The 27,991-nt window shown below is 40.1% G+C and overlaps 1 pseudogene; it reads left to right on the top strand.

The window, feature by feature from the left end:
• Positions 1 to 213: 213 nt before the first annotated feature.
• LOC117884971 lies at positions 214 to 21,588 on the top strand (annotated as a pseudogene).
• The last annotated feature ends 6,403 nt before the right edge of the window (positions 21,589 to 27,991 follow it).

Genomic DNA, 27,991 nt, shown 5'->3' with positions numbered 1-27,991 from the left:
AAGTGCCCAGTGTATGCCCTAGCGGAATGTGCTTTGGGAAACAAAACTGTATCTCACAAGCTGGTTTACCTCCCCAATTGTCCAACACACCTACTAGGACGGGATCTGCTTTGTCGCTTAGGTGCCACCCTGCATTTCACTCAAGATGATATAACTCTCACCTTACCCCCTGAGAATGCTTGGATAATGACCCTTGCAGTTGAACCCTCAGCCATGCAAGCCCCAGAGTGGAACCAGTGGGAGGATCAGGTGTATCCCCTTGTCTGGGCATCAGGGGTCCCAGGGAAGGCAACCCATCAAACACCTGTTCATATTCAGCTTCTCCCAGGAAAAAGCCCAGTGCGAATCAAACAGTATCCAATTAAGAGGGAAGCCAGAGAGGGACTGCAAGAGACTATAGATCGGTTCCTAGAGTACGGTGTACTACGAGAATGCCAGTCAGCTTGGAACACCCCTATTCTGCCCGTACAAAAGCCCAATGGCACGTATCGGCTGGTACAGGACCTCAGGGCAGTCAATGAGAGGGTTAAGACTCTGCACCACCTTGTTCCAAATCCGTATACACTGTTGGCCTCTATAGGGGGGCAGTATACCCATTTCTCGGTCCTAGATTTAAAAGACGCTTTTTTTACGATTCCAGTCGACACCCAATCTCAGGAGATATTCTCCTTCGAGTGGGAGGACAACAGAAGGGTTAAAAAGCAGCTTTACTGGACAGTATTGGCCCAGGGATTTAAAAATTCCCCCACTCTGTTCGGCCAGGCTCTGGCCAGAGATTTGGAGGAGTGGAATAATTTGGACAGAGTCCTCCTCCTGCAATATGTAGATGACTTGCTAATTGCTGCTGTGGGTCTGATCCCTTGTCTCAAAGCCACTATAAGCCTCCTGAGGATGGACTCCGAGGATACCGGGTAGCTCGGAGCAAGGCTCAAATTGCTCTCTCAGAAGTATAGTATCTGGGATTTCACATAAGGCAGGGAGAGAGGCAGTTCTCAAATGAAAGAAAGGAGGCTATCTGCCAAGTTCATATCCCTAGCAACCGTAAACGGCCCAGGGCATTTCTGGGCATGGCAGGCTTTTGCAGAATATGGATCCCAGAGTATGGACTGTGGGCTAAACCTCTGTATGAATGGGATCGGATCATGACCCCTTTCACAGATCCCCAGAAGCAAACAGGGCACTTAAAATCTTGAAAAGGAAGTTGATGGAAGCCCCAGCCCTGGGTCTGCCGGATCTCTCTAAGTCGTTCCAACTGTATGTGCATGAAAGAAAAGGGGTAGCCCTGGGAGTGCTTACTCAGTTATTAGGCACCTGGAAATGTCCTGTAGCATATTTCTCTAAACAACTGGATCAAGTTACAAAGGGGTGGCCAGATGCTTGAGGGTAGTCGCAGCCACTGCCCTATTGCTTGGGGAAGCTGAAAAACTGACACTGGGAGGAACTGTGCAAGTGTATATTCCCCATATGGTCCAAGCCCTGCTGGACACTAAGGGTGATCTCTGGCTCACCCAGGCTCGGGTTGCTCGGTACCAGGCAAAACTGTTAGAGAACCCTGAAGTTACCCTGCAAACCTGTCCCTCCCTTAATCCAGCTACCCTGCTACCAGAAACAGAAAAGCAGGAACATGACTGTCTGGAAATCATAGATGCCCAATACTCCAGCCGCCCAGATTTAAAAGATCAACCACTCCCAAATGCTGACTTGGAATGGTATACCGATGGCAGTAGTGCCATTGTGGATGGGCAAAAGAGGGCGGGTTATGCTATTGTGTCTCTCCATGATACCGTGGAAGCTGAGAGTTTACCTGCTGGGACATCTGCCCAGCTTGCTGAACTAGTAGCCCTGACTCATGCACTCGAGCTGGCAAAAGACAAACGGGTTAATATCTTTACTGACTCAAAGTATGCTTTTGGGGTATTGCATGCTCACGCTGGTCTGTGGAAGCAAAGAGGGATGCTAACAGCCCAAGGCTCCCTGGTTAAGCATGGGTCTCAAATTCTCTGGCTGTTAGAAGTGGTACAACTCCCCTCAGCAGTAGCAGTGGTGCATTGCAGAGCCCATCAAAAGGAAGATCAAGATGTAACCAAGGGCAATGCCAGAGCAGACAGGGAAGCCAAGCGCGCTGCTACCCTGAAATCACCAACAGAGGAGAATGCCCAAATGCATGCCCTCATCCCATCAGTAGGTGAGCTTGCAGCTCCTCAGAACTCCCATGATGACAGAAACCTGGCTGACAGGCTCAGTCTCCAGGAAAAGGAGGGATGGCTTTATTCCACAGAGGGAAAAATCCTCCGGCCCAAGGGCCTGATCTGACCAGTGTTGCAGAAACTGCATCAAACCACCCATGCAGGCAGAGAGGCTCTTACACAGCTTATGAATAAATATTTTCTAACCTCTGGACTTAAACCCCTAGCATCACAGGTACAGGCTGAATGTTTAATCTGCCAAAAAAAATAACCCTCGACCAGGAGTAGCAGTGTTGCCAGCCACCCTGGAACCTACTCCAGGCCCAGAACTGGTGTGGCAAATAGACTTTACTGAGTTTCCCCGGACCCAAGGGTACAAGTTCCTCCTCATCTTGGTGGATCGATTCAGCGGATGGCCCGAAGCCTTCCCATGTCGTAACAACACTGCCAAAACGGTGGCTCTCAAGTTTGTCAAGAAAATTATTCCTCGCTTTGGACTTCCCCGGTGGATGGAATCTGATAACGGAACACACTTCACATCTCAAGTTGTTCAAAAGATATCAAGTGCCTTGCAAATCCCCTGGAAGCTCCACACACTATGGTGACCACAAGCCAGTGGAGTAGTGGAACGCACAAATCAGACACTCAAGCAACACCTCTCAAAGGTCTGTCAGGAGGTCTGATGCTTTGCCCCTTGTGTTACTCCGCATTCGTGCTCTCCCCAAAGGCAGGTTAGGGCTTAGTCCCTTCGAGATTATGTTTGGAAGGGCATGGCCTCTGAACGGTACACCGGTTCTGGCAGAAGAGTGGGAAATGGGGTGTGGTTTCTTGTCTCAGTACAGGTGCTCTCTGTCTGCTGTTCTTTCTTCTCTTCACAGATACACCAAAGATTCACAGTCTCTTCTGCTGGATGCACCTGTCCACTCCTTACAGCCTGGTGACTTCGTTCTCATTCGGACCTGGAAGGACGAACCTCTCCAAGAGAAGTGGAAGGGACCCCCACACCGTCCTGCTGGTCTCCCACACGTCAGCAATGGTCAAAGGGCACAAGAACTGGATTCATCACTCTCGACTGAAAGCAGTACCCACTCCTGAACAGTGGACTGTCCAGCCTGCAGAAAAGACTGCCAGCGATGATTTGGGACTTAAGCTGTTATTCAAAAGACAGTAAGGGTCACTGGGAATGCCTGGTGATCTCTTTGAACAGCCACAGTACACTCCCCACGAAAACCCTGAGCATTGGTTCTATCTATTCACAGAAGGCCGACCTAGCCTATGGTCCTGGTCCTTTTATTTTTTAATTTGTTTGGTGTCAATAATTCTTATCTTCTGGGCATTTAGGTTGTTGTAATTACAATATGGGTTCAGGTTTAGGGTCTCTCACAACATTCCTTTTTGTCACAGAAGCAATCCTTCTGTTACCTACTGTTTCACCCACATTGCATGCAGGATGGGGAGCCATCCCTGCAGATATGGCTACCAATACCTATAAGGCCCTGAAAATTGCCTTTGCCCGTGAGTTCAATCTCTCCCACTGTTGGATATGTGCCCAGACTCCCCACCATTCAGCTGGATTGCCCTGGAGAGTAGTTTCCCAAAATCAGACAAAGTCCTACTGCTTGGTCTTAGTGTTGGAGGAACAAGGGTTTGACCCTTATCAATGGACATATTAGTCCAATGCTCGCATGAAAAGCCAGAAGAGCAATGACACAGACACCGTTCTACTGCACAGGTATGAGTGATGGGCAACTTTGCTGGGGGACTTCAATCACCCTTCATGATGCAGAACTGTGTGTGGTATGAATACATAGGGCAGGGTGGGGATGTGACCAGTGGATCCAGTACTTTATACATGGACTGACCGTAATCCCTGCACAGTGGAAGGCAAGGACTGTGGATATTTGGAAGCTGCATTAACAGCTACAGTGTGATTCTGCCAGTGCTGTATGGATGACAGTGTGAATTCTGTCCCCTCCCCTACAAATTATTCAGGGAACCCCAGTGCATAAACAGTTGACTCAGGGGGTCAGGATATGGCTCATAACCTTCCTGTGACACAGTGTGTGAGAGCCACATTAGGTATAGTGGGCCTGGGTCTTGTAAAAATGCAAATGACACATCCCCTGGAATCCTTATGGAGTCTTGTTTCCCTTTTTTAAAAAAGTTGGAGAACTCAGCTTTCTTGTTGAAGCCAGAATGCCTCAATTTCAGCCCACACATCCATTAGCAGGATAATTACAGCTGTGGAATTCCATAGTGAAGGTTCAGTTCTGCTCTGATACGCAGCAGGCATGCATGGCGGGTGTCTCATCAAATCCACCTCTGCATTTGTGTGTTGTGCTGTTGATCATTTGAAAAGACACACAGCTAGCTTATGTGAATCTGCTTGTATAAGAGCAGAATGCAACCTGCTATATTGATTGTGTTCCTGGTTTTTGCGGAAGCTAAAAATGAGACATGGAAAACACCTAGCAATAATCAGTCTCGTCAGAGATAGACATGGAGTCCAATAGAATGTAATATTCCCACAGTCTTCTGATCCATGAACGCCTGGATAGCTGTGGATTCTGTATTTGTGGAAGGCCGAGCTATTCAGGGGGCAGACTGAAAGAACATGGCTCTATAGCAGGAGTAGGCAACCTATGGCATGCGTGCCAAAGGTGACACGCGAGCAGATTTTCAGAGGCACTCACACTGCCCGGGTCCTGGCCACCGGTCTGGGGGGCTCTGCATTTTAATTTAATTTTAAATGAAGCTTCTTAAACATTTTAAAAACCTTATTTACTTTACATACAACAATAGTTTAGTTATATACTATAGACTTATAGAAAGAGACCTTCTAAAAACATTAAAATGTATTACTGGCACGCAAAACCTTAAATTAGAGTTAATAAATGAAGACTCGGCACAGCACTTCTGAAAGGTTGCCGACCCCTGCTCTATAGCAACAAGTTTTGGTTGGTTTCAACTTGAAAATTCCGGCATAGTGCATAGGAAGAGGCACAAGGGCACACCCTATCCTTTATTATCATGAGTTCTCAGGAGCATTAAACTCCCTAGGTGGGATTTTCAAAAGCACCTAAGTGACTTAGCAGAGTCAATAGGATCTGTGCTCCTTAATTACTTAGGGGATGGGATTTTCCAAAGGGTCTATCTGTGGCCATGCAGCATGCCAATGTTGCAGTAGTTATAGGGCTTGAGAAATTCTTTTGCATAACTGGGAGGTGTGCTGAGGTTTTACAAGTTGGGAAAGGGAAAGGCTGACACCATGAACACCTTGATATTTTCCAGCAAATGTTTTCATATCACTTTAAAAAGTAGCTAATTCTAATGTAGAACATATTCCCTCGCCAATTAGGACAGTTGCTCTACTGGCCTTAAACTATTTGGGAGAGTCCATTCAAAGAAGTATCCAAAAGATAGCCTCTCTTTACATACAAGGCTATACAAATCTCTCAATATTTCTAACACTCTCCCATACAATAAAACAATTATATTTAATAATATATAACATGGATATTATGCTGCATATTTTCAAAGTGTTGTACAAACATCAATGGCAAGGTTTCCTAGAGGGGTTCAGGCAACATTGCTGCTATGCCATTCTTGGAGAACTCATCTCAAACAAGGGTGGTCCAGCCTTTCTCAAGAAATCATCACTCAACACTATCTCACCAGTTATGATCTGATTTATAGCTACTGAAGCATGCAGCCTTTTAGGGCAGGCTGATGACACCAGTGATCTGTGCCCAGAATTGGCAGCAAACTCATTTCCAAATATAGAATACAAGCTCTTGGTCATCATTTTTAAAGCTCTGAATGGCTTAGGGCCCAACATCTCTGCATATTTCCCATAGTAAATGTTTTGATTGGTGGGGACTCTTTATAATCAGGCTCCATAGTGGAACTCAGCAATATATATCTCTTTGGGTTTTTTCCTAACTATGGACATTGTATTCCTCTTGGTTTTCTTTAAGAAAATATATTAGATGAATTCCGCATAGAGGGGAGGGAAGAGGGAAGCAGTAGTAGGCAACATAGGGTATTGTTTCCTATTTGGGGAAATATTGAGTCAATATTGGGAGCTGGTGGACTTATCACCAGGGATAAATATCACCTGTTTTATGTCCTAAAAATGGTGCTGAAATATGGTTTGTGTAATACAAATGTACTTAGTAATAATATACAATAATATCGGCAACATTGTATCTTCAAACCAAAATAATGATGAAGGCTAACAGTACTCAATTCTACTATAATTTTATAAAAGTTAAAATTAAAGAAGTTCAGGCCAATTTATATATGAATGTTAAAATCATTATTATGACATTTTTTCATGACAGAAGATTTCTGAACGAACTCAAATGTGAAATTGTGGAACTATTAACTATGGTTTGTATCCTGTCCTTTAAATCAGCTTCTGTACCCAATGACTGGAAGATAGCTAATGTAACACCAGTATTTAAAAAGGGATCTAGAGGTGATCCTGGCAATTACAGACCAGTAAGTCTAATGTCAGCACCGGGCAAATTAGTTGAAACAATAGTAAAGAATAAAATTGTCAGACACATAGAAGAACATAACTTAGTGGACTTAGATTTCCAGAAAGCCTTTGACAAGGTCCCTCACCAAAGGCTCTTAGGTAAATTAAGTTGTCATGGGATAAGAGGGAAGATCCTTTCATGGACTGAAAACTGGTTAAAAGACAGGGAACAAAGGGTAGGAATAAATGGTAAATTTTCAGAATGGAGAGGGGTAACTAGTGGTGTTCCCCAAGGGTCAGTCCTAGGACCAATCCTATTCAACTTATTCATAAATAATCTGGAGAAAAGGGTAAACAGTGAGGTGTCAAAGTTTGCAGACAATACTAAACTGCTCAAGATAGTTAAGACCAAAACAGACTGTGAAGAACTTCAAAACGATCTCACAAAACTAAGCGATTGGGCAACAAAATGGCAAATGAAATTTAATGTGGATAAAGGTAAAGTAATGCACTTTGGAAAAAATAACCCCAACTATACATACAATATGATAGGGGCTAATTTAGCTACACTAATCAGGAAAGAGATCTTGGAGTCATCGTGGATAGTTCTCTGAAGACATCCACGCAGTGTGTAGCGGCAGTCAAAAAAGCAAACAGGATGTTAGGAATAATTAAAAAAGGGATAGAGAATAAGATGGAGAATATTTTATTGCCCTTATATAAATCCATGGTATGCCCACATCTTGAATACTACGTACAGATGTGGTCTCCTCATCTCAAAAAAGATATACTGGCATTAAAAAAGGTTCAGAGAAGGGCAACTAAAATGATTAGGGGTTTGGAATGGGTCCCATATGAGGAGAGATTAAAGAGGCTAGGACTTTTTAGCTTGGAAAAGAGGAGACTAAGGGGAGATATGATAGAAGTATATAAAATCATGAGTGATGTGGAGAAAGTGAATAAGGAAAAGTTATTTACTTGTTCCCATAATATAAGAACTAGGGGCCACCAATTTAAATTAATGGGCAGCAGATTTAAAACACATATAGGAAGTTCTTTTTCACACAGCGCACAGTCAACCTGTGGAACTCCTTGCCTGAGGAGGTTGTGAAGGGTAGGACTATAACAGGGTTCAAAAGAGAACTAGATAAATTCATGGAGGTTAAGTCCATTAATGGCTATGAGCCAGAATGGGTAAGGAATGGTGTCCCTAGCCTCTGGATGACAGGAGAGAGATCACTTGATCATTACCTGTTAGGTTCACTCCCTCTGGGCACCTGGCATTGGCCACTGTCGGCAGACAGGATACTGGGCTGGATGGACCTTTGGTCTGACCCGGTATGGCCGTTCTTATTTTCTACTAGCGCTTCTGGTACAAATACAATATGGTCCAATAAAATTAATAAGACAAGTAGCATTTCCTAGGAAGAAAATATTTACTCTCCTTGTCTTGGAATGTCTGGAGACTTTTGTAACTGAAGACTTTACTGTCTGTAAGCAATGTGTCAGCTTAGCTATCTGAGCAACGTCTTCATTTTTAAATATCATGCTCTGGAACAGCACCAGCTAGGTTTCTGAATGTTTTATGTCTGTGGCCCAGAGATACCACAAGAAAGTGGTGACTTATACTTGTCTATCTTGAAACTACCCAACATTGGCTTTACACTTGTCACAAGACAGGTGTCTGTAAGGAAGTTGACTATCATGTACAGGAGCGCACTATATATGTTTCAGAAGTGAAAGGACTCAACTTCAGCAGCTTGTGTATAGACTGTGTTCTTAAAGTCAGGGATTTCACTGACAAAAAGGGCAACTTTTTTTTTGCACAGTTGTAGACTTCCAGTTCTAAATGCATGCTAACCTAAAATATAGAGTAAGTGGCAGATTCAGGTATAATCTTTGTAGTATTCCTCTTGCATATATTCAGAAGTGCCCTCCCCAACCCTTCTCTTCAAAAAGGCAAATCTCAATAATGAACCTTTCTTTGAGATCAGGTGCTTTAGGTTTCTTGCCAAAAGGCATTGGTCAAAATGCATTATTCTCCAACTCTTAGCGCCCATTGCAGCTTGTTAGAGAAACAGGCAAAGTAAAAGAGGTTTGTTTTATTTTTACTGGCTTACAAAAGCTTCCTAAGTGTGAAACACTTACTATGCTTTCCACAGCTTTCAAAAAAACAGATAAATATAGTGCCATTGACTACTAGGAAAAAAATTTAATGTGAAGGACTGTCCATGAAATAACTAGAGAGGGGAGATTTGAAATTACCACCTAGAAACAGGAGAGTTTTGAAATACACATTCCACCCAATTGCCACCTGATAACCAAAATAGTGTAAGTCAAGGTTTTGGTATCTGGTGAAAATGCCAAAATGACCACCTGTGCTCACACCAGGTTTAGGGTCATCACCTCATAGATCTATTATCATAGCAAGAAAGAGACATCCTTAGTACGAATCAGAAGGAAAACTCATTACTGAAAGAGGTTAGATTTTCTCATTCTCTAGCATTCCCTCTCTCAACTTCGATTCCATCACATAACCTCCTCACATAACATATCATTGTGTTCTGTAGAAAGATCAGCAGTTATACCTGTACCAGTGGTGGTGGTGGTGGGAAGGGGGAGGTACAACTGACATCTAGGGCTAGTCTGTCCCTGGTTTTTGCATGACTGAGCAGGAAGGTATTCCAGAGCCAGATCCAACTGCTTTGGGGAGCCCTGGTATTACTCCATCAAACCAGCTCAAAGCATATGGACAGGATGTAGAGCCATGGTCCCATCTTCAATCCACAGTGGCTTGCAGACCTGTCCAGGTGTACTGAAGACAGAGGCTTCACCATCCAAATGGGCACACAGCCTCCCCAAAGAGGGGTGGCAAAATACCACAATCTGGCATCTGGTGTTTAGTGTGGCTGCTTACCAATAATCAAATATGTCTAAGGGAAAACAAAATTATCATTGACTGTTTCATAGAAAATTAGAGAGAACTTCTCAACTGAGGATAAATTACTTAGTCATACTTAATGCATCTTACTGTGTTTTCAACATCCCTTTATGTGAAAGGAACAGGCATATCATCTGTGAATGTTTCTATATTAATATTTTAAAAACTGAAGCACTCAACAACAGCTGAATTAAGAACAATTTTTCTGCCAATTACAAAGCCACTGGGAGCATCGTAGTTGAATTCTGAGTACACCATGGTGAACACAGGTAAAAGAACAACAATTTTTGGCACAGCCGGTCCCAGCTAACATTTCTGGTCTTTATCCACTGAATCATCTGATCTTGTAAAAACATTCATAATGGAAATAGTCTCAGACAAAGAAATATACAAAGCTTTCTTATGGAATCTATTTTTGACCCTAACTGTGATGTTAAGAGAGGGCTATGATAGGCACATATAGTCTGTTCACTCATAAATAACATAGGTGCAATTTTTATCGGTCCTAGTCCTTGTGGTAACAGTGGGAGTGTCACTGTTTTATTAGTTACATTTGCACTTTTTGATGTTCCTTGAAAACAACATTCTGTTTCAGGAGATGTGCCTGTCAAGGAAGCTGGGGAGAAGGTGGATAGTATGATGAGTGGCTTCCAACACTTTGTTTATGTCTCTGTGGGGTGGATGTATTTGTTAACCCTGCTCTCACAATATGGATGAGTCAATACTGCCATCACAAATATTTTCAAATATTTCAGAGAGTACTGCTGTAAAGCTACAGTAGATTTTCTGCCAGTTTGACTGAAATAGTGTCTCCTTTGATTTCAGATACATTTAATCTTTTAGCAAGAGGGCGGATACCAGATAAGTGGTAGTACAAGATTCCAACTTGCATTATTGATACTTACTTCCAAAGTGTCCAGTTCAAATGGTGGGCGAATGTTAACAAAACTGGTAGTATGAGTCTAGTGGCTATAGGACAGAACACCAACCAAAAATATGTTTTTGTTGCTCCAGAAGGCTCTCATGTGAGAGAAAATGGACTTCCACAGAAATGAAAATCCTCTGCCTGAACTGGTGTTTTGGCAAGTTGTATTTTCCTGCACATATTATAATTGAGGATTTTTCTGGCCTTCACAGAACAATGGACACCGGTCCTACACAATTCCCTTCATTATCATGTAGAAACTTCATCAGTAAACTTTATGTTGTGTGCAAAGCATGGCACATGTGCATAGCCTTCATCCCCTACGTTGATTCCATTTCCTGACAGAAAGGTCAGAGAGTTGGAGGCTGTGGACATAAGCCATCTGCACAGTGGTGTAACTACTCCTGTAAATGGATCACAGTATGAACTTTAGAAAAAAATATTTATTACACATCATAGGTTTCCTGGCAGATTTAGTTTGGAGAAGCTGGATCAGATAGACTGGAAGCTTGATAGATTTCTTTAACCACTATTTCAGAATACACATGGCTGAAGCTGAGAAAATAATTCAAAATAATTTATTAGATACATTTAGTCTCTTTTTTTTACTTGTTAAATAGCTATGAGCAGATCATGATTTTGTTTAATATATTCATTATTCTAATTTACTTTACATATTTTAAAATGAAATTTTTTTTAATACCAGGGACTGATCAGGAACAGTTTGCTGCAACTATTCTATACTGGATATTTTAAATTCAAACTGTTGGTTAGTTGAGAGTGGCCACATAAGTCCAATGGCATTGTTTCTATTCCCTGACTGGGTGAGGGTAGCTTCTATAATCAGGACAAGTACATGAAAAAAAAATCAATGGGGCTTTGATACATTTAGGGAAATGAAGCAGTTTAGGGAAAGGATGCAGATAAGGAGGATTAGAGAATTTTAGAAATATTAGGTAATTAAACAAGAATTGGTCTTATTTTAATGGCAGATAAGAAGAGGGGATTATTTTGAAGGTAGCATGGATACTTCTCTCATGTTCACAACCAATGCTAACCCTATATTATTCTTCCTGGGTCACTCAGTTATGGGGCAAAGGCATGCCCTTCTACCTCCCAGGATGAATCGATGATGAACCAGTAAAACTGTGGAAGCTATGGCCAAGTAAACTTTCTCGTTCGTGAGTTTTACCTTTTTCATCCTGCTTGACATTTCTGAGGGTGAGCTGTATTACAGATTAGTAGCTCGTGGCAATAGGCTGCAGAGATGAGATTTTAGTGCGATATGGTATACAGGCACAGAAAAAAAAAAGAAAATGTGTGAAAAATTGCAATGACAAAGTCATGTTGATAGCTTGGTTGTAGAGGTTGCTGAAATGGTTTGTTGCATTATGATTAGGGATTGGCCAACTGGTATGAATGAAGTAAGAGCTGGTTCAATCTTTCATCCAAACTCTCAAACCGAACCAAACTTGAACCTGATTTAAAGTTAAAACAAATCTGGTGCTTATTGCTTTAGTTTCTTAGTTTTAATTTCAAGAATTGGTGTATTTGGTCAGGATAGAAAGCAAAAATCCAGAAAAACCTGAAGAATATGCATCCCAGATAAAACCAAGCAATTCTAGAAATCTTGTGAGAAAATCCATTCTTATGTAATTCCCAGCCCACCATCTAGACCAGGAAGTTCAGATAAGTTCTGAGAAACATCCCCATATCAAAACCAACCCAGCCCTCCAAATCTTTTGCACTTAACCCCTTTCTTAATTGTGAAGCCTTCAACTAAAATATAAAGACAGTGGTAAAGAATCATTGCTGTGGATGCAGAGGGCATAGTTGTATACCCCTTTGCCTGTAGAGGCAACTGTGCAGGACAAGGCATTCACCCTCATGGGAGACAGCAGCCCTCCTCTCTTGGGACTCATTCTGTGGGAAGCATCTTTACATCTTCAGGCTATGACTACATGGGAGCTGTGCTGCTAGAAGAGGCTCCCTAGAGAAGGTGATGAATCAGTGCATATAGTAATTCAGGGCACCTTCTGATGGGCCTTGTCCCTTCTCCACCAGCCATGTCCATTTTGTGACTGCACAGGCCATCTCAAGCCTCTCACTTAGTGAGGACAAGTTGCAGTTATCTTGTGCAGCTGCAGCTCCTGCACAGGTAGGATTTTTTGTTGCTCAGAGCCAATAGCCCAGGCTTGCAGCAGCAGAACGTAAGATATGAAAACAAAACAACAAACATTTCTTTTCTATTTATGTTACATATTTATGTTGTGTTAAGCAGTGGATGTGACTTTGCTTCCTGTTCCACTTGTCCTGTATGATTAAAATTATTATTATCATTTGTTTCTGTTACATTTACAGCATGGCATGCTAAAGTCGGTGCAGTCTCTGTTGCACAGAGTTTACACTCCAAAAATGCAACTGGCAAGCAAGGTGTCTAAGCAGAAGTTAGACTTTTGTGTAGTGAGTCCACAGAATATCAGGTTCCGTGGTGTCATATTTGTGATTTGGTAGTGAAATAAAATCCATATCCAATGTGACTACTACTACAAGCAACGTAAAGAATTTGTTCCCCTTCCTTCTTTATTTTGCATTAACAATATGCCACTACTCACTTAGCTGTCAGTATTGCTTATAACATAGTGAAATGGAAACTGATTCAGTGCAGAACGTGGCTTGATATTACAACTCTAGAGAGGCTCTATGATAATGACTTACATACAGACGGTAATTTTTATCCAGAAGACTTCTATTCTTAGTGCTTTGTAGTGTTGTTGTAGCTGTGTTGTCCCAGGATACTAGAGAGAGACAAGGTGAGTGAGGTAATATCTTTTATTGGACCGACTTCAGTTGGTGAAAGAGACAAGCTTTACACAGAACTCTTATTCAGGTCTTTACAGACTTGATAAACTGATATATAGGCATTGCCCCTTTAAACACAGCTGTCGACAGTACACAGGAATACCACACAAGATGTTAGGATACAAAGTGAAAATAATTTCTCCAATTGAAGCTGAAGGGGCAATTCTTTTTTGGTAGACAGAATACCATTAGCCAAGTTGGAATTTGATCTAGACAAAAGGGTTCACATTCCATCTCTTGTAAAAGCTGCCATTGGATTTTAGGGATCAGAATCATAGAATCATAGAATATCAGGGTTTCGAAGGGAAGTGCTGGAAGTGCTCAGGGCCTCAGTTTTGCATCTCATAGTGATGGGCAAGTACCTAATTGCTGTGGTTCAGGAAAAAATGTATAGCTTATCCTTGTGTTTTAGGAAGAATGTGTGTGTATATATATATGTATATGCACATACTACTAAATATAATATAAAAACCTGTATTACCTTTTTTCTCCCTTGCCTCACAATAGGATACAGTACAGTACTATGTGTGTACTATATATATATATACCGTAAATGTTTATCTATACATATATATTACATACACACACACACACACACATTATATATACACACATACATACATGTTTTTGTATACATATACATTTTATATATAAAATTATATAAATGTTTTTGTATACACACAGAGTACTGTACTATATCTTACCTGTGAAAAGAAGAAAAGTGAGGGAGATTTTGATAAATAACCAATGTGAGTCACTTTTTTGTATGAGGAATGACATAGAAAAAAGCCCTACAGCTATGACTTGTTTTTGCCTACTACCAAGAGAGAAAGAGAGAAAGAGAGAGAATAAAGGAAAAATAAATGTGTCTATTATTTTTCAGTATTTTGCCTCTTTTCTTTCTTTTTAAGTAGACTGTATATTTCATATTAAGTGAAATGATATCTGACACTCATTGGACAATCTCAATTTAAAAAAAAAAATTAAAAAAATGTTTTATAGTATATGTTCTTTTGGAAAAATGGAATCCTTTTTGTATATAACGTCAGGCTGACTAGAGTAAAATGCTTGGTTAATTTTTTTTTCATCTTTGTTTTCCTTTATTTACGTGCCTTATGGGCTTCTAAGAAGGAAAATTCTGCCTGTAGCAAAACATGTATTTTTGTTATTGATAAATTATAAACATTTCTGTATTCACCAAACTGGCTTTTACCCTTACAATGTGCTGCACATTCTTTCCCTGCCTTATACAGCTTCTTCTTCATCACATTCCTACACACTAATATTTCTTCAGTCTTTCTCTCAGACTAGCATGAAATTCAAGACTGAGGTTGGGGCCTGCTTTCTATGCCCTTTAGAATGTTAAAAGGATAGGACAAAGAAGCGAAGATTTTTCAGCTTGGTCTCATTTTTATATCCTGACATACTATTGACAATTTTTTAACAATATTCAGCTAACTGAAAATTCTAAGAATTAGTCTTATAATACAGCATATGATTGTTGCTTATGAGATAATTCATCAGATAGCCGAGTAAAATGGTAATTAACAGAATTAATTTAAAAACTTTTCTGCCATACTTTATGTAAATATATACATTTAATATATGTCATTATGATTGGTTTAACCTTTAATTTTTAAATAAAACTTACTAACAAATGTACTCATTTGGGACCGGTAGTGAGATGGGAAGACTTCTAGATTTCTGATGCAGATCCAGTTTAGATTGCAAGCTAATATCTGTCATTTGTAAGACTGGCTGGAAAAAGGGATTCCCTTTCACAAGGGAAAGGTTTCAACATTTGTGCTTCATTCCACGTCAGAACATGGATTTGAATTTTTTTTACAAAAACACGTATGCAGAGCCCCAGAATAATCAAAGGACCTGGGAAGTGGGAGACCCAGATTCAAGTTCCTGCTCTGAATCAGGCAGAGTCTTCCACATCCCTGCTGAAGGCCCTAACCACTAGGCTATTGGCTATTCTAAGGTCTCTCTCAGAAATTTCATCCTGCACCTGAGGAACATTTCTGTGATGTTTGCGGTTTTCAAAGAAGCAGCATTTTCTGATTAAAAAAGTGTTATCAAAAAATTCCTGCCCAGCGACCTCTGTGAATGAGTTTGGTGGTCTTAATTCAGTTCCTCCTGACCGCCCTAAAAATCACCATTGTAATCAGCAAGTCTCTGCAAAGAGTCCAAAAATTGAACAGTCATGGGAATTAACTACCGCCTGTACTCTTGAGGTCCATCTTGAACAGTAATCCACACTGATTTACTATATCTGTCACTCCACCAGATCCACTGTACTGAAATCCTGGTTGGCTAGAATTTGTTCCTTTTGCATTATTTCAATAGTGATGCACTGTCGGAAGTGCAGATAGTGGATGAAATCCTGGCCTCGTTGACAGGATTTCACCTAATGCATCTAGTTGACAGTGGCTGGATCCTACCCATGTCTGGACGCACCGGAATCATTCTGCATTCCCCAGCACACCATTATGTAAAGTGTACCTTTTAAGCTACTGTGATGCTTTCATGACACTAATGTGGAGTTTAAAAAATAGTATTAGTTATTCAAAAATGTGCAATGATGACATAAATAATTTACTGAGCTACAGCAAAATGCTGTGTAGTATGACATGATAATTATATTGTACTGTCATTCCATTGGTAAGAAAAGTCTTTGCTTCTTTGTAAAATTATTTTTATTGAACATGAGGAGTACAACATTTCACCAAGATAACAACAGCAAAAATGACAACAGAGTAACACAGGCACTACAAGTCGGCACACAGTCTCATCCTAGGATTGGGTGGTATTTGGGTCCCTGATTTTGAGTACCACTTTGGGGTGGTGTTTGGTGTCAGGAATTAGTCTCTTTACACAGAAGGATCAGTCCTTTTATTCCTCTCAGCACAAAGTCTGTGACTGATTCTGGCCTTCTTGTTCACCCCATACATGGATGTAGAGGTCCAAGATAATCTGGCCCTAGGTGTTTTGTGTAAAGATATGTGTTGACTAACTACCTTTCACGTGGGATGGAGTGGTTCATTACCTCGCCAAAATCATTCTGGCTATGTCTAGGTCTTTGGCCAGGATATGGAAATGTCTTCGCTTGCTTACATGGGTATATCATGTAGGCAGCAGCTCTGCACCTAATAAATTATGCCAGTCAGAAAGACCCTCAGGCATAGGAAACCTTTGCTGACATATGCTGCATCTTTTAAAAGAATTGCACTACAACAAACAACAAGGCATTTTTCAAGGTCTAATTACCGACATGTTCAGTTAAACAGAACTTGTAAGACTATAGGTAATAGCACAGGAGACTCCCAGTAAAATTACAGATGCCAGCTATCTAATGTCAGAGTCTTTGGGGTATTTAGCATGACTGTGAAATATGTATGATATTCTTCACTGCCATCAACACTGTTGATGTTGCAACACCAACATTTGTTTTTAGGGGGTTGCTTCTGGTAATAATGGCAATTTACAATAACATTACAGGATACATGACTTGTGTCAAGCAACAAAGAGTCCTGTGGCACCTTATAGACTAACAGACGTATTGGAGCATAAGCTTTCGTGGGTGAATACCCACTTCATCAATAGGTATTCACCCACGAAAGTTTATGCTCCAATATGTCTATTAGTCTATAAGGTGCCATAGGACTCTTTGTCACTTTTTACAGATCCAGACTAACACAGCTACCCCTCTGATACATGACTTGTGTCATTACTGACACTACCTCAAAAATGGCTTGGTTACTGGGGTGAAATTTATCACTGTGCAGGGGTCCAGGAAAAGGTCTACCTACCACGTTAGCTCCGCTTAGGCCCTCAAAGTATGGATTGAGGGAATGTAAGTGGTTCATAGGACATATGCTGGTCCTCTGCACAGGAGTGAATTTCACCCTATAAAACCAAAACATCTTTTAATGTAATACAAGGCTACCTGGAGTAACACAGCTGTTGAGCAGTGGATAGAATTCCCCAATATTTAACCATGCTAATTTTGCTAAATTAAAAAACATCAACAACAGAACAATTCAGTGTCATTTAAACATTGGACCTTCAACCTATAGACTGTGTCATATGTGTCTGGAGGGTATTGTCTCTATCACATTCATAGAATCATAGAATATCAGAGTTGGAAGGGACCTCAAGAGGTCATCTAGTCCAACCCCCTGCTCAAAGCAGGACCAATTCCCAGCTAAATCATCCCAGCCAGGGCTTTGTCAATCTGGGCCTTAAAAACCTCCAAGGAAGGAGACTCCACCACCTCCCTAGGTAACGCATTCCAGTGTTTCACCATCCTCCTAGTGAAATAGTATTTCCTGATATCCAACCTGGACCTCCCCCACTGCAAATTGAGACCATTGCTCCTTGTTCTGTCATCTGCCACCACTGAGAACAGCCGAGCTCCATCCTCTTTGGAACCCCCCTTCAGGTAGTTGAAGGCTGCTATCAAATCCCCCCTCATTCTTCTCTTCTGGAGACTAAACAATCCCAGTTCCCTCAGCCTCTCCTCATAAGTCATGTGCTCCAGACCCCTAATCATTTTTGTTGCCTTCCGCTGGACTCTTTCCAATTTTTCCACATCCTTTTTGTAGTGTGGGGACCAAAACTAGACACAGTATTCCAGATGAGGCCTCACCAATGTCGAATAAAGGGGAACGATCACGTTCCTCGATCTGCTGGCAATGCCCCTACTTATACAGCCCAAAATGCCGTTAGCCTTCTTGGCAACAAGAGCACACTGTTGACTCAGATCCAGCTTCTCGTCCACTGTGACCCCTAGGTCCTTTTCTGCAGAACTGCTACCTAGCCATTCGGTCCCTAGTCTGTAGCAGTGCATGGGATTCTTCCGTCCTAAGTGCAGGACTCTGCACTTGTCCTTGTTGAACCTCATCAGGTTTTTTTCGGCCCAATCCTCTAATTTGTCTAGGTCCCTCTGTATCCGATCCCTACCCTCTAGTGTATCTACCATGCCTCCTAATTTAGTGTCATCTGCAAACTTGCTGAGAGTGCAGTCCACACCATCCTCCAGATCATTAATAAAGATATTAAACAAAACCGGCCCCAGGACCGACCCTTGGGGCACTCCGCTTGAAACCGGCTGCCAACTAGACATGGAGCCATTGATCACTACCCGTTGAGCCCGACGATCTCGCCAGCTTTCTATCCACCTTACAGTCCATTCATCCAGCCCATACTTCTTTAACTTGGCGGCAAGAATACTGTGGGAGACCGTATCAAAAGCTTTGCTAAAGTCAAGGAATAACACATCCACCTCTTTCCCCTCATCCACAGAGCCAGTTATCTCATCATAGAAGGCAATTAGGTTAGTCAGGCACAACTTCCCCTTCGTGAATCCATGCTGACTGTTCCTGATCACTTTCCTCTCCTCTAAATATTTCATAATTGATTCCTTGAGGACCTGCTCCATGATTTTTCCAGGGACTGAGGTGAGGCTGACTGGCCTGTAGTTCCCCGGATCCTCCTTCTTCCCTTTTTTAAAGATGGGTACTACATTAGCCTTTTTCCAGTCATCTGGGATCTCCCCCGATCGCTAGGAGTTTTCAAAAATAATGGCTAATGGCTCTGCAATCTCACCCGCCAACTCCTTTAGCACCCTCGGATGCAGCGCATCCGGCCCCATGGACTTGTGCATGTCCAGTTTTTCTAAATAGTCCCGAACCACTTCTTTCTCCACAGAGGGCTGGTCACCTTCTCCCCATGCTGTACTGCCCAGTGCAGCAATCTGGGAGCTGACCTTGTGCGTGAAGACAGAGGCAAAAAAAAAAAAAAATTCAGATCATAAGCTCTTTGAAAGAGAACCATGTCTTTTGACATGACATATGAGATCTCTACCGACAGCCAGTAGGTCATCATGATCACTGCAAAATGTATGTATGGATAATATTTAAGGAGTTATGTATCTATACTGAAAATTATGTTCTTAAGGTCTTGGAGTTAAGGCAGGTCACCAGAAGGTGACATACCTTGGACATGTTCCTTTCAGATGCTTAATTCCCTGTCTGGTCATGTATGTATTGTGCATTGTATGTCTCACAATAGATGCTAATTTGCCTCCTATGCTGCAAGCCAGTTGTAAGATTACAAAATCTTTAAGAGAGAAAATCTACTGGAAAAAACAAAACAGCAGGGGTCTGTCCTGTTTATGACTGAGATAAAGGATTGTTGGGTATATCTGGGGGTACAAGAAAACACACAAGAGGAAAGCTACCTATTTGTTTGTATTATGAAAGAAGGGTCGCAGCTGTAAACAACTGTAAAATGCTACAAGGATTTTGGGTGAACAATATTCTACAAGACATGAGAGTATCTTGCTAATAAGTCTAGGCTCAAGAATGTGTGTTATGGTTTTGTTTTATAGGTAACCATTTGTTTCCAATATTTCTGCTTACTATTACTTGAATCTTTATGCTTTGTTAAATAAACTTATACTTGCCTTCGCTATAAACATATCTAAGAGTTATGAGTTAAATGGTGTGGTGATCTGAGATGGAACTGGTAAGCTAGCACACACTGTTTCTTTGGAAGCAGTGAATCTGTGAACACTGCGTCTAGCAGAACATGGGATGAACAGATGAACACTCCAAGAGATGCTTGAAGGGCTTGAGTGTGCCTATTGCTAGCCTGTAAAAAGACAGCAGACCTTTAAAGCCTAGAGGGGAGTGCTTGCTTTGCCCATGGCCAGTGGAGTTGGGAAACAGATCCCCGGCAGGCACAGACAGGGCTTCTGATGCTCAGGGCAGGTGGTAACAAGGTGCTTCACAGCCCTGGCTTCCCCTGGGACATGTCACAAATGCACAAGCTATACGGTAACTCTTGTATGTCGATTGGGATCTCAAAAGCATGTTGTTTTTGTTTCAGATGTAAAACTTTTTGTTTATAAGTAGTTTTTCCTCTCTATAACAGCCTCTCGCATTTCCTACTAAACAGCCTCTTCTGATATAAGACACTAACACTATCTTGCTCCCAACTCCATTCACTTCCATTATACAGTGTTCTTTGTAATATGCATATGATAATACACCAAAACACTGTCTCCTTTAAAAAAAATGAACTACTAAGAAGAGAAACAATATAAGGCCTGACTAGTAAATAAAAGTCTAGAGACAATCCTGCCACTCTATTCTTTGTGATACCAAAGAGTGAAATGCTTTGTGTGACTGATTTCAGAGTAGACTACAGCATCTGCCACCCCTCCCATGCCTTAAAACTGTTTATTACTTAGCATACTTTACAATTTCCAGTCCTGCTTTTTTAATGCATTTAAGTAGAAAAGTATGTACCTGAAGAAACTAAAATTTCCCATGAGCTACTTTGTATCAGATGTATGACCACACAGATTTTTGGATTTTAGAGAAATTATTTTTCTCCCCCACCAGAATACAGCAATAGAAAATAAAACAGTTTCCTCTTCAAGGGAAAGGCATTTTGTACCTAATTCCATGTAACATCTCATTTGATTTTGTGTCATTTTACTCCTGGTGATTCTGTTACAAAATAAGAAACATCACCATATTGGAAGAAAGTCAAACTAGAGATTATATTAGGCTCAGGCAAATGGTATTCACCTTTTATAGCCCCTATGTTTTATAATGAAGATACTTCATTGAAACAATGATGCATACTTCAACAGTTCCCTGGAGAGCAGTGAATCCTGTTTGGAGAGATTCATGAATATGTGCATTAGCACAATCCAACTGGAACTTGCCCTTAAAAACGAACCACAAGAGAAGCTGATCAGTTTCTGCTTATGTATATAATCAGAAGGTTATCATATTATCTCTCTCTCCACAGGGAAAAGCAGATGCATATTCTACACCACTTTAAGATGAGAAATGCCAAAAGAAACAACAAGCTTTTCGCTACCCACACCACGCCAGTGACGTTCTTTATATAAGATCTACAGAAAGACCTTTTAGAAAAGGCAAGAAAGAATACATGATCTGTTTCTTTAAATGAAGATTTGTTTTGCATATGACTAGTCATAGCCTAAACCTTTTAAAAAATTTACATCTGCATAAATTTAGTCAAAGCCATTAATAAACCTGAAGTGAGTTCAAAGACTGTTATAGATGGCAAAAAGATGAGACAACCATTTCACAGAGTCAAGGCTTGCAAAGATATACGTGAAACTCTGTGTCCTGAAGATGAATGAGGGACACTTGGGCAGTTCTTGAAGCAGTAGTTTATTTAAAGTACAAAGAATTCAGTGAAAAATACTTCTGGCCAGCAGTTGGTGCCCGGTTTTCAAGAAAAATGGCAGACCACCACTAAGCTAGTGACAATGATAAAGAATATCCACATAGATTTACAGATTTATCTTTAGGTTTGTAGCAACCTCAGCAGTATGAAAAAATAATACCATTATAAGACTATTTTGCTTCTTCGGAAACAAATTAGAAAGGACTCTAGTATTTGAGACTCTCTATGATGGTGCATATTATTAAATGATCATTACACATACTGTACAGCAACAATAAGAAATATCAGTTAAAAGCAGTCATTTTTATCCATGTTAGTAAAGATTTAAATAGACAAACAAAATGGGAAAGAAAAAAATATTGTAAACTATCCCAAATGTAAAATGTGCATTTGCTTTATTATAGTCTATTTGGTGTCTTCTGAGCCCATAAAAAAAAAATCTATATTAATGGTTTGAAGTGTAAAATACAAGGTAAAAAAGATTTGCTTAAAAAGAAGTCTACAATTTTATTACAGAAAGAAAAAACTTGATGACGTTGATCGGCATGTTTAATTTAAGCTGTCAGATAGTCATTACAAAGACATCTATGATAATGAATTTGGAGAAACTGTTACAAGAAGCTACTTCCGATGATCAAAAGCAAAGATGATGTTTTTTATTTTTTTTAAAGTACATATCATGAGTCCAACCTTGTCTCTCTGCAGTCCAAAGATCCTGAATATAAAACCTTTCTGGATGTCTAGACTCTTCTTGTGTTGGAAGCAAAATCTCTCAATGTGTGTGTACCAATTTTTTATGGCTTGTTTTTAAGGCAGGGAGAGAGTGTATGACAATTTCTAAATTAAATATACAGGCAGGGCATAATTATACCCTCTAAATAAGATATAATTTCATAAATGTGCAGTAGATTTATCCCCACTTTGCACCACACACTAAACTCATATGCCTGGCAGATTAGCACTGAGCTCAGCCTCTTCTTTGAGACTATTATTTTTTACTTAGAAACTGGTTGAATGTGTGTGTGTGTTTGTGTATGTGTATGAAGTACCATGCTTGCCCAGTTCAGCCACTTGAAACACTCAGCAATATTAATATTTTTTCCACAGTTAATAATGTGTCTTCGCTATACCAAAGAAGAAGAAAAATCTTTTTTTCCTTAGGAGACAGGGAGAAAGGCTAACAGGTTTGTTTTTCTTGTTTTGCTGTGGGGGGTCACATCCAGCTATAACACAGCAGTTATCACCACATGTCATCAAATAACCAGCATAAGCAAATGTACTGATCCTCAGCAACGACTCCACATAAAAAAATCTAAATAACGATAGCAGGGCACTACTACCATCTCCAGACACCCCCACCCTCCACCCAGGCCTTAGAACAGTGACATAAACAGTGTTTAATACAGGAGAAATACTTTAGCACACCTGGCAGCTTCCAGGCACTTTTGGTTTCCTGTAGCTCTGAACAAAAATACTCATGTAAGACATTGACACCAGAGAATTCTGTCCTTTTGTTGCAGGCACCAGAAAAACAGCATTTTTTTCACCAGTGAAATTTGGTGAGATTTTGGACTTGTACAAAAAAAATGTTCACCTTTCACCAATGTAACTGCTTTTTGTTTGGTGAAAATAAAGCTTGTGCATCACAGAAGGGGGGTGCAGGGGAAATGGAAGGTCAAAGGGTAAATTCCAATTGCTGAGAAGTGTTTTTATGAGTTGAATCTTAACCATGTGATAAGCAGCATTCTGACTCTGAAGGGAAGGGGGTTTGAAAACATCAGAGGAAAACCTTTGAGAAGCATTGTACAAACTTAACAGTTGGTTTATGAAAATTACTCTCTTGCTTGACTGTTCATTTTATTTTTTGTTCCAAGGCTTGAATAGAAATTTTCATAGCTAAAACCCTGCATCAGCTTGGTAAATTGAGGGGAAAATAAGCAAATAATTTCTGTTTTATGAGTGATAAGTTTCTTCTACCCTACAAATATGTCTTTGATGTAATAGAGGCACAAACAGAGGAAAAGGTGAAGAAAGAGGTTGCTAAAATTGTGGTAGAAGCACAGGGGCACAGCTAATATCAGCTGCAGTAGCAGAATGGGCTGCAGATGTAGCATGGAAGCACGTGCAACAACAGCCGTAGCAGACACTGCACCTTTCTCCTTCTCCTCCCACTAATAAAAACCAGAATAGGCAGCAACCAATCCTTCAGTCTTCTTGACAGATTCTTCTCATTCCAGTAACCCACCACTCCCGGCATCAGCTGATGAGTTTCCTCTCCTATGAGTTTGTGGTATGTACCACTGTATGGTAAGGAGCACACAGATCATTCACTAATGTCAGTGATATTGATAACTTCTGTGTATTTAGTAGATGGTACAGAGGTTAGCTTCAATGTGGCTGGATCAGTGAGGGTCTCTGTGCCAACTGCCATGACAGAGGTATTGTTGATAATATAGGCAAAGGATAAGTAAACCAGGACAGTGAATGCCAGTGGGCAGAGCCAATAGTTATCGCTGACACTCGCCAAAGAAATGGAAAGACAAGAAGAATTAAGTAAATTCAATGAAATCAGCTGCACCATGATGACTGTTATGGTCATATTGAACCAATTTTCTGCTGGTATAAATTGGCATCAAGCAATTGAAGTCAATGGAGCTGTACCAATTTATACTAGCAGAAAATTGGCCCATTGTTTTTTTGTCATGGAAGTACTGCAAGTTAAGCTGCAGATAGGGTGACCAGATGTCCCGATTTTATAGGGACAGTCCCGATTTTTGGGTCTTTTTCTTATATAGACTCCTATTACTCCCCACCCCCGTCCCGATTTTTCACATTTGCTGTCTGGTCACCCTAGCTGCAGACCAGATCAAGTAGTAAGCATTGGCCATTTGAATTTATTGTTCCATAACACCTTGGCTAATATAAGAAAACCTGGTGTTTTTGTGAACATACTTAAAATAATTAAAATTTTGAAGACAGTTAGATCCCATCCAGAATGTTAGGGGAATTTTGATAAACAATTTACCAGCTCTTCATCTGATGTAAATCAGTATACCTTCACTGACATCATCAGAACGACAACAAATGATGCCAGTTGATGATCTGATCCAATATCTTAAAAGAGCCAATTTGTGGTGAAGATTTGTGCCTTTTTGTGTTATTTTTATTTTACAGACGCTGTTCTTACTGGGTTGGGAGTATTTAACCAAAGTAATGTAATAAAAATCAAATGAATGATAGACAATGAAATGGAAAAAAAAAGGAATAAAAGACGGTCTTGTTATTTTAAGGCTTGATCCTGAAATTCCTTACCCATGTGAGTAGAGCCATTGACCTCTAAGGACAAATCATGTGAATGAAGGTTTTGCAGGATCATTGCTGAAGATTGCAGAGCTTTGTGAACTACATTTTACTAGCAAAATACTTCAATTAGAAAAATCCAAATGTGTCATCTGGCTACAAACAGGGATGATCTGAGACACATTTCTCTATTCCCTTAAATCCCAATCCTCTGCATGATTCAGATCCTGCTATGTACTTTAGTACTAAAGACATGAGAGTGCTCAGTACCTTACAAGATCAGTCCCTTTATGAGGATTGATCCCCAGCAAGGGTGCATCACCTTTGTGATCAGAATTGGTTGTCAGGTACTTAACCATATTTCTGTCTCTCTCTTTTTATTGTAACCTATAACTTTTTTTTTGGTATTATGGTCCTCTGCATTACTGAATTTACCTGTTTGTGCTCAGTTCATTTAACTTCTGTATCATTAGAAAAAAAGTAAAAAGTAATGTAATAAATTTGGATTATCTTCTAAGAAAAATTTGGTTTCCTTTATTCACAGTGTCACACTAACAACAATAGATTTTTGCTTTGCTGATATTACATTGGACAAAACAAAGTAACCCTAAATAGACTATATAAAAGATATTAATGTCTTTGTAATAAAGAAAGTGTTAAGATGAGCTTTTCCCATTTTTAAATTGATATACTAAAATTCTATATATTTTAAAATTCTTATAATTCAAAACAGAGTATAAAATTTGACAGTATTACAGTTTCCATATAACTTAATAAAAGCTTTCTGAGAGTTTCAGAATTTTTTTTTTATGGTTTGTCTATATTATAAGTGCCCTCTACTGCCAAAAAGCTATATTACATAGAAGAAGAAAACAGAGGAATACCAAATAGAAATCCACCCAGGGATTGATAGAGAGGAAGAATATGATACTTATTGGTATTGCTGCTCCGACTGCAGGGCAGGAATGAGTTTATTAAAAAACCAAAAACCCACCAATTTGTGAACAAATATTTTATAGCTTATCAGTCCTGAAAGTGTTTTGTGTGCTTCCTGTTTTTCAATTTGAAATTGGCTTCTCTAACATCTACCTACCTCTCTCTCTCTAGGTCATATGACCTCCATCACCATAGTATCTGAGTGTTCCCATAAGTTAAAAGATGACAATGCTTTCTTATCATAACACAACACTTATAGCCAAATTGTGGCCCAGACTGATGTAGCTGTGCAAGGAAGTAAGAACTCCGGCATGTCCATATTAGCGTTCCCTCCATCTCATTTGGAATGTGGCATACCAAGCAGATAAGAGAGGGAAGGAGCATTGGCTGCCCTCTCTACTTCCTCCACTCGCTGGCCCATGGAGCTGAAAGGTGTATGGTGATGGTGTGAAAGATGGGGAGAAGTTGTCTGCACTAGGTAAAGAAATGCAGCAAAGTACTTCCCACTGAGGTGCTATGAAAGGAATCTGGATGGACTTCTGAGTCAGAATTTCTAGTCTTCAATGAGATGGTGCACACTATTTTTACTTATATCCTTTCCCCTGAATTGCGTTGGGCATGTGTAACAGTTCTGTGTTGTACAACAAAGACAAAAAAGCAGTTTACTAGCCCCTATGTTTTTGTTAGTAATATAGGCCAAGTCAGATATAAAATTATAATTCAAGAATATGTAGATTCAGGGATTTTGTTATGAAAAACTCTGCAACAAATGGGAAAATGTTCATTTTGCAAACAACTTAAGTTTTTAGATAAAACTCTCATAAACACATAATTTAAAACTATATATACATAGTGTATGATGCATTTAAACATGTATGATATATACGCTGTGTGCACAGATTATATATACACACATTTGTATAGCTGTATATTGCATGTAAATTTTGTGGCTGTGCGATACTACTGTAGTAAGCCACATTGATCCATGAACAACAAAGATAAACAAGTCACAAGAGGTGAACTATCGTGTCAGTTTTGTAGTCCTTTTCCTTACTAATCATCTAGTAGGATACTAATACTACAATATGTTTCAAGCTCCAGCCCAAGTCAGTTTTTAATATTGGTATATTTGTTACGTTTCAACAAAACTAGAATACTGGTAAAAGTGGAAAATGCTGCCACTTTTTTTGTTTTACTTCCACTCTTTGCAGTCAATTTCTGTGGCTCTGTGTTGGTTACCTAGGAGACCACTGCAGAATGGAAGGGGATTGGCTCTGTTGTCAGAATGATTGTTAGAGTTGTCAGGAGTTTTGTGTGGTTGATGTTTATGAGGGAGTGTGTGTGTGTGTGTGTGTGTGTGTGTATGCTTGACAAATGGAGTTTTTTAATTGCAAGATGAAATAAGAGAGCTGTTCTGACCTGTAGTGTAGGATTGTTTCCTATGGTATATTCTAGAATGCTTTGTCCAGTCTGGTTTAAATGACTTAAGCAACAGGGATGCCATCACTACCCTTGAGAAAGGTTCTGAAATTGGTTTTCCTTGGGAAAGTTGCTTAGGTGTGGGATTGTACTGTTAGTATATTTGTTAGGAAATTACATCATCTCTTTTAAAATTTCAGTAAAACTATTCTTTAAAAATGAATCAACTATGTAGGTTTGTTAGGCTTCATAATTAATTCTTAGACTTATGAGCTGAGATTTTTTAATAAGCAATTCATGTTGAAATAATAGTACAAATTTATACTGTACCAACAATCAGAGGGGTAGCCGTGTTAGTCTGAATCTGTAAAAAGCAAAAGAGGGTCCTGTGGCACCTTTAAGACTAACAGAAGTATTGGGAGCATAAGCTTTCATGGGTAAGAACCTCACTTCTTCAGATGCAAGTCTTGCATCTGAAGAAGTGAGGTTCTTACCCACGAAAGCATATGCTCCCAATACTTCTGTTAGTCTTAAAGGTGCCACAGGACCCTCTTTTGCTTTTTACAGATTCAGACTAACACGGCTACCCCTCTGATTGTTGGTACAGTATAAATTTGTACTATTATTTCAACATGAATTGCTTATTAAAAAATCTCAGCTCATAAGTCTAAGAATTAATTATGAAGCCTAACAAACCTACA

The sequence above is a fragment of the Trachemys scripta genome, chromosome 11, assembly GCF_013100865.1.
Source record: "Trachemys scripta elegans isolate TJP31775 chromosome 11, CAS_Tse_1.0, whole genome shotgun sequence".
NCBI lineage: Eukaryota > Metazoa > Chordata > Testudines > Emydidae > Trachemys > Trachemys scripta.
Note: the sequence above shows the minus strand (reverse complement) of the source record. Positions and strands in the feature narration are given on the sequence as shown.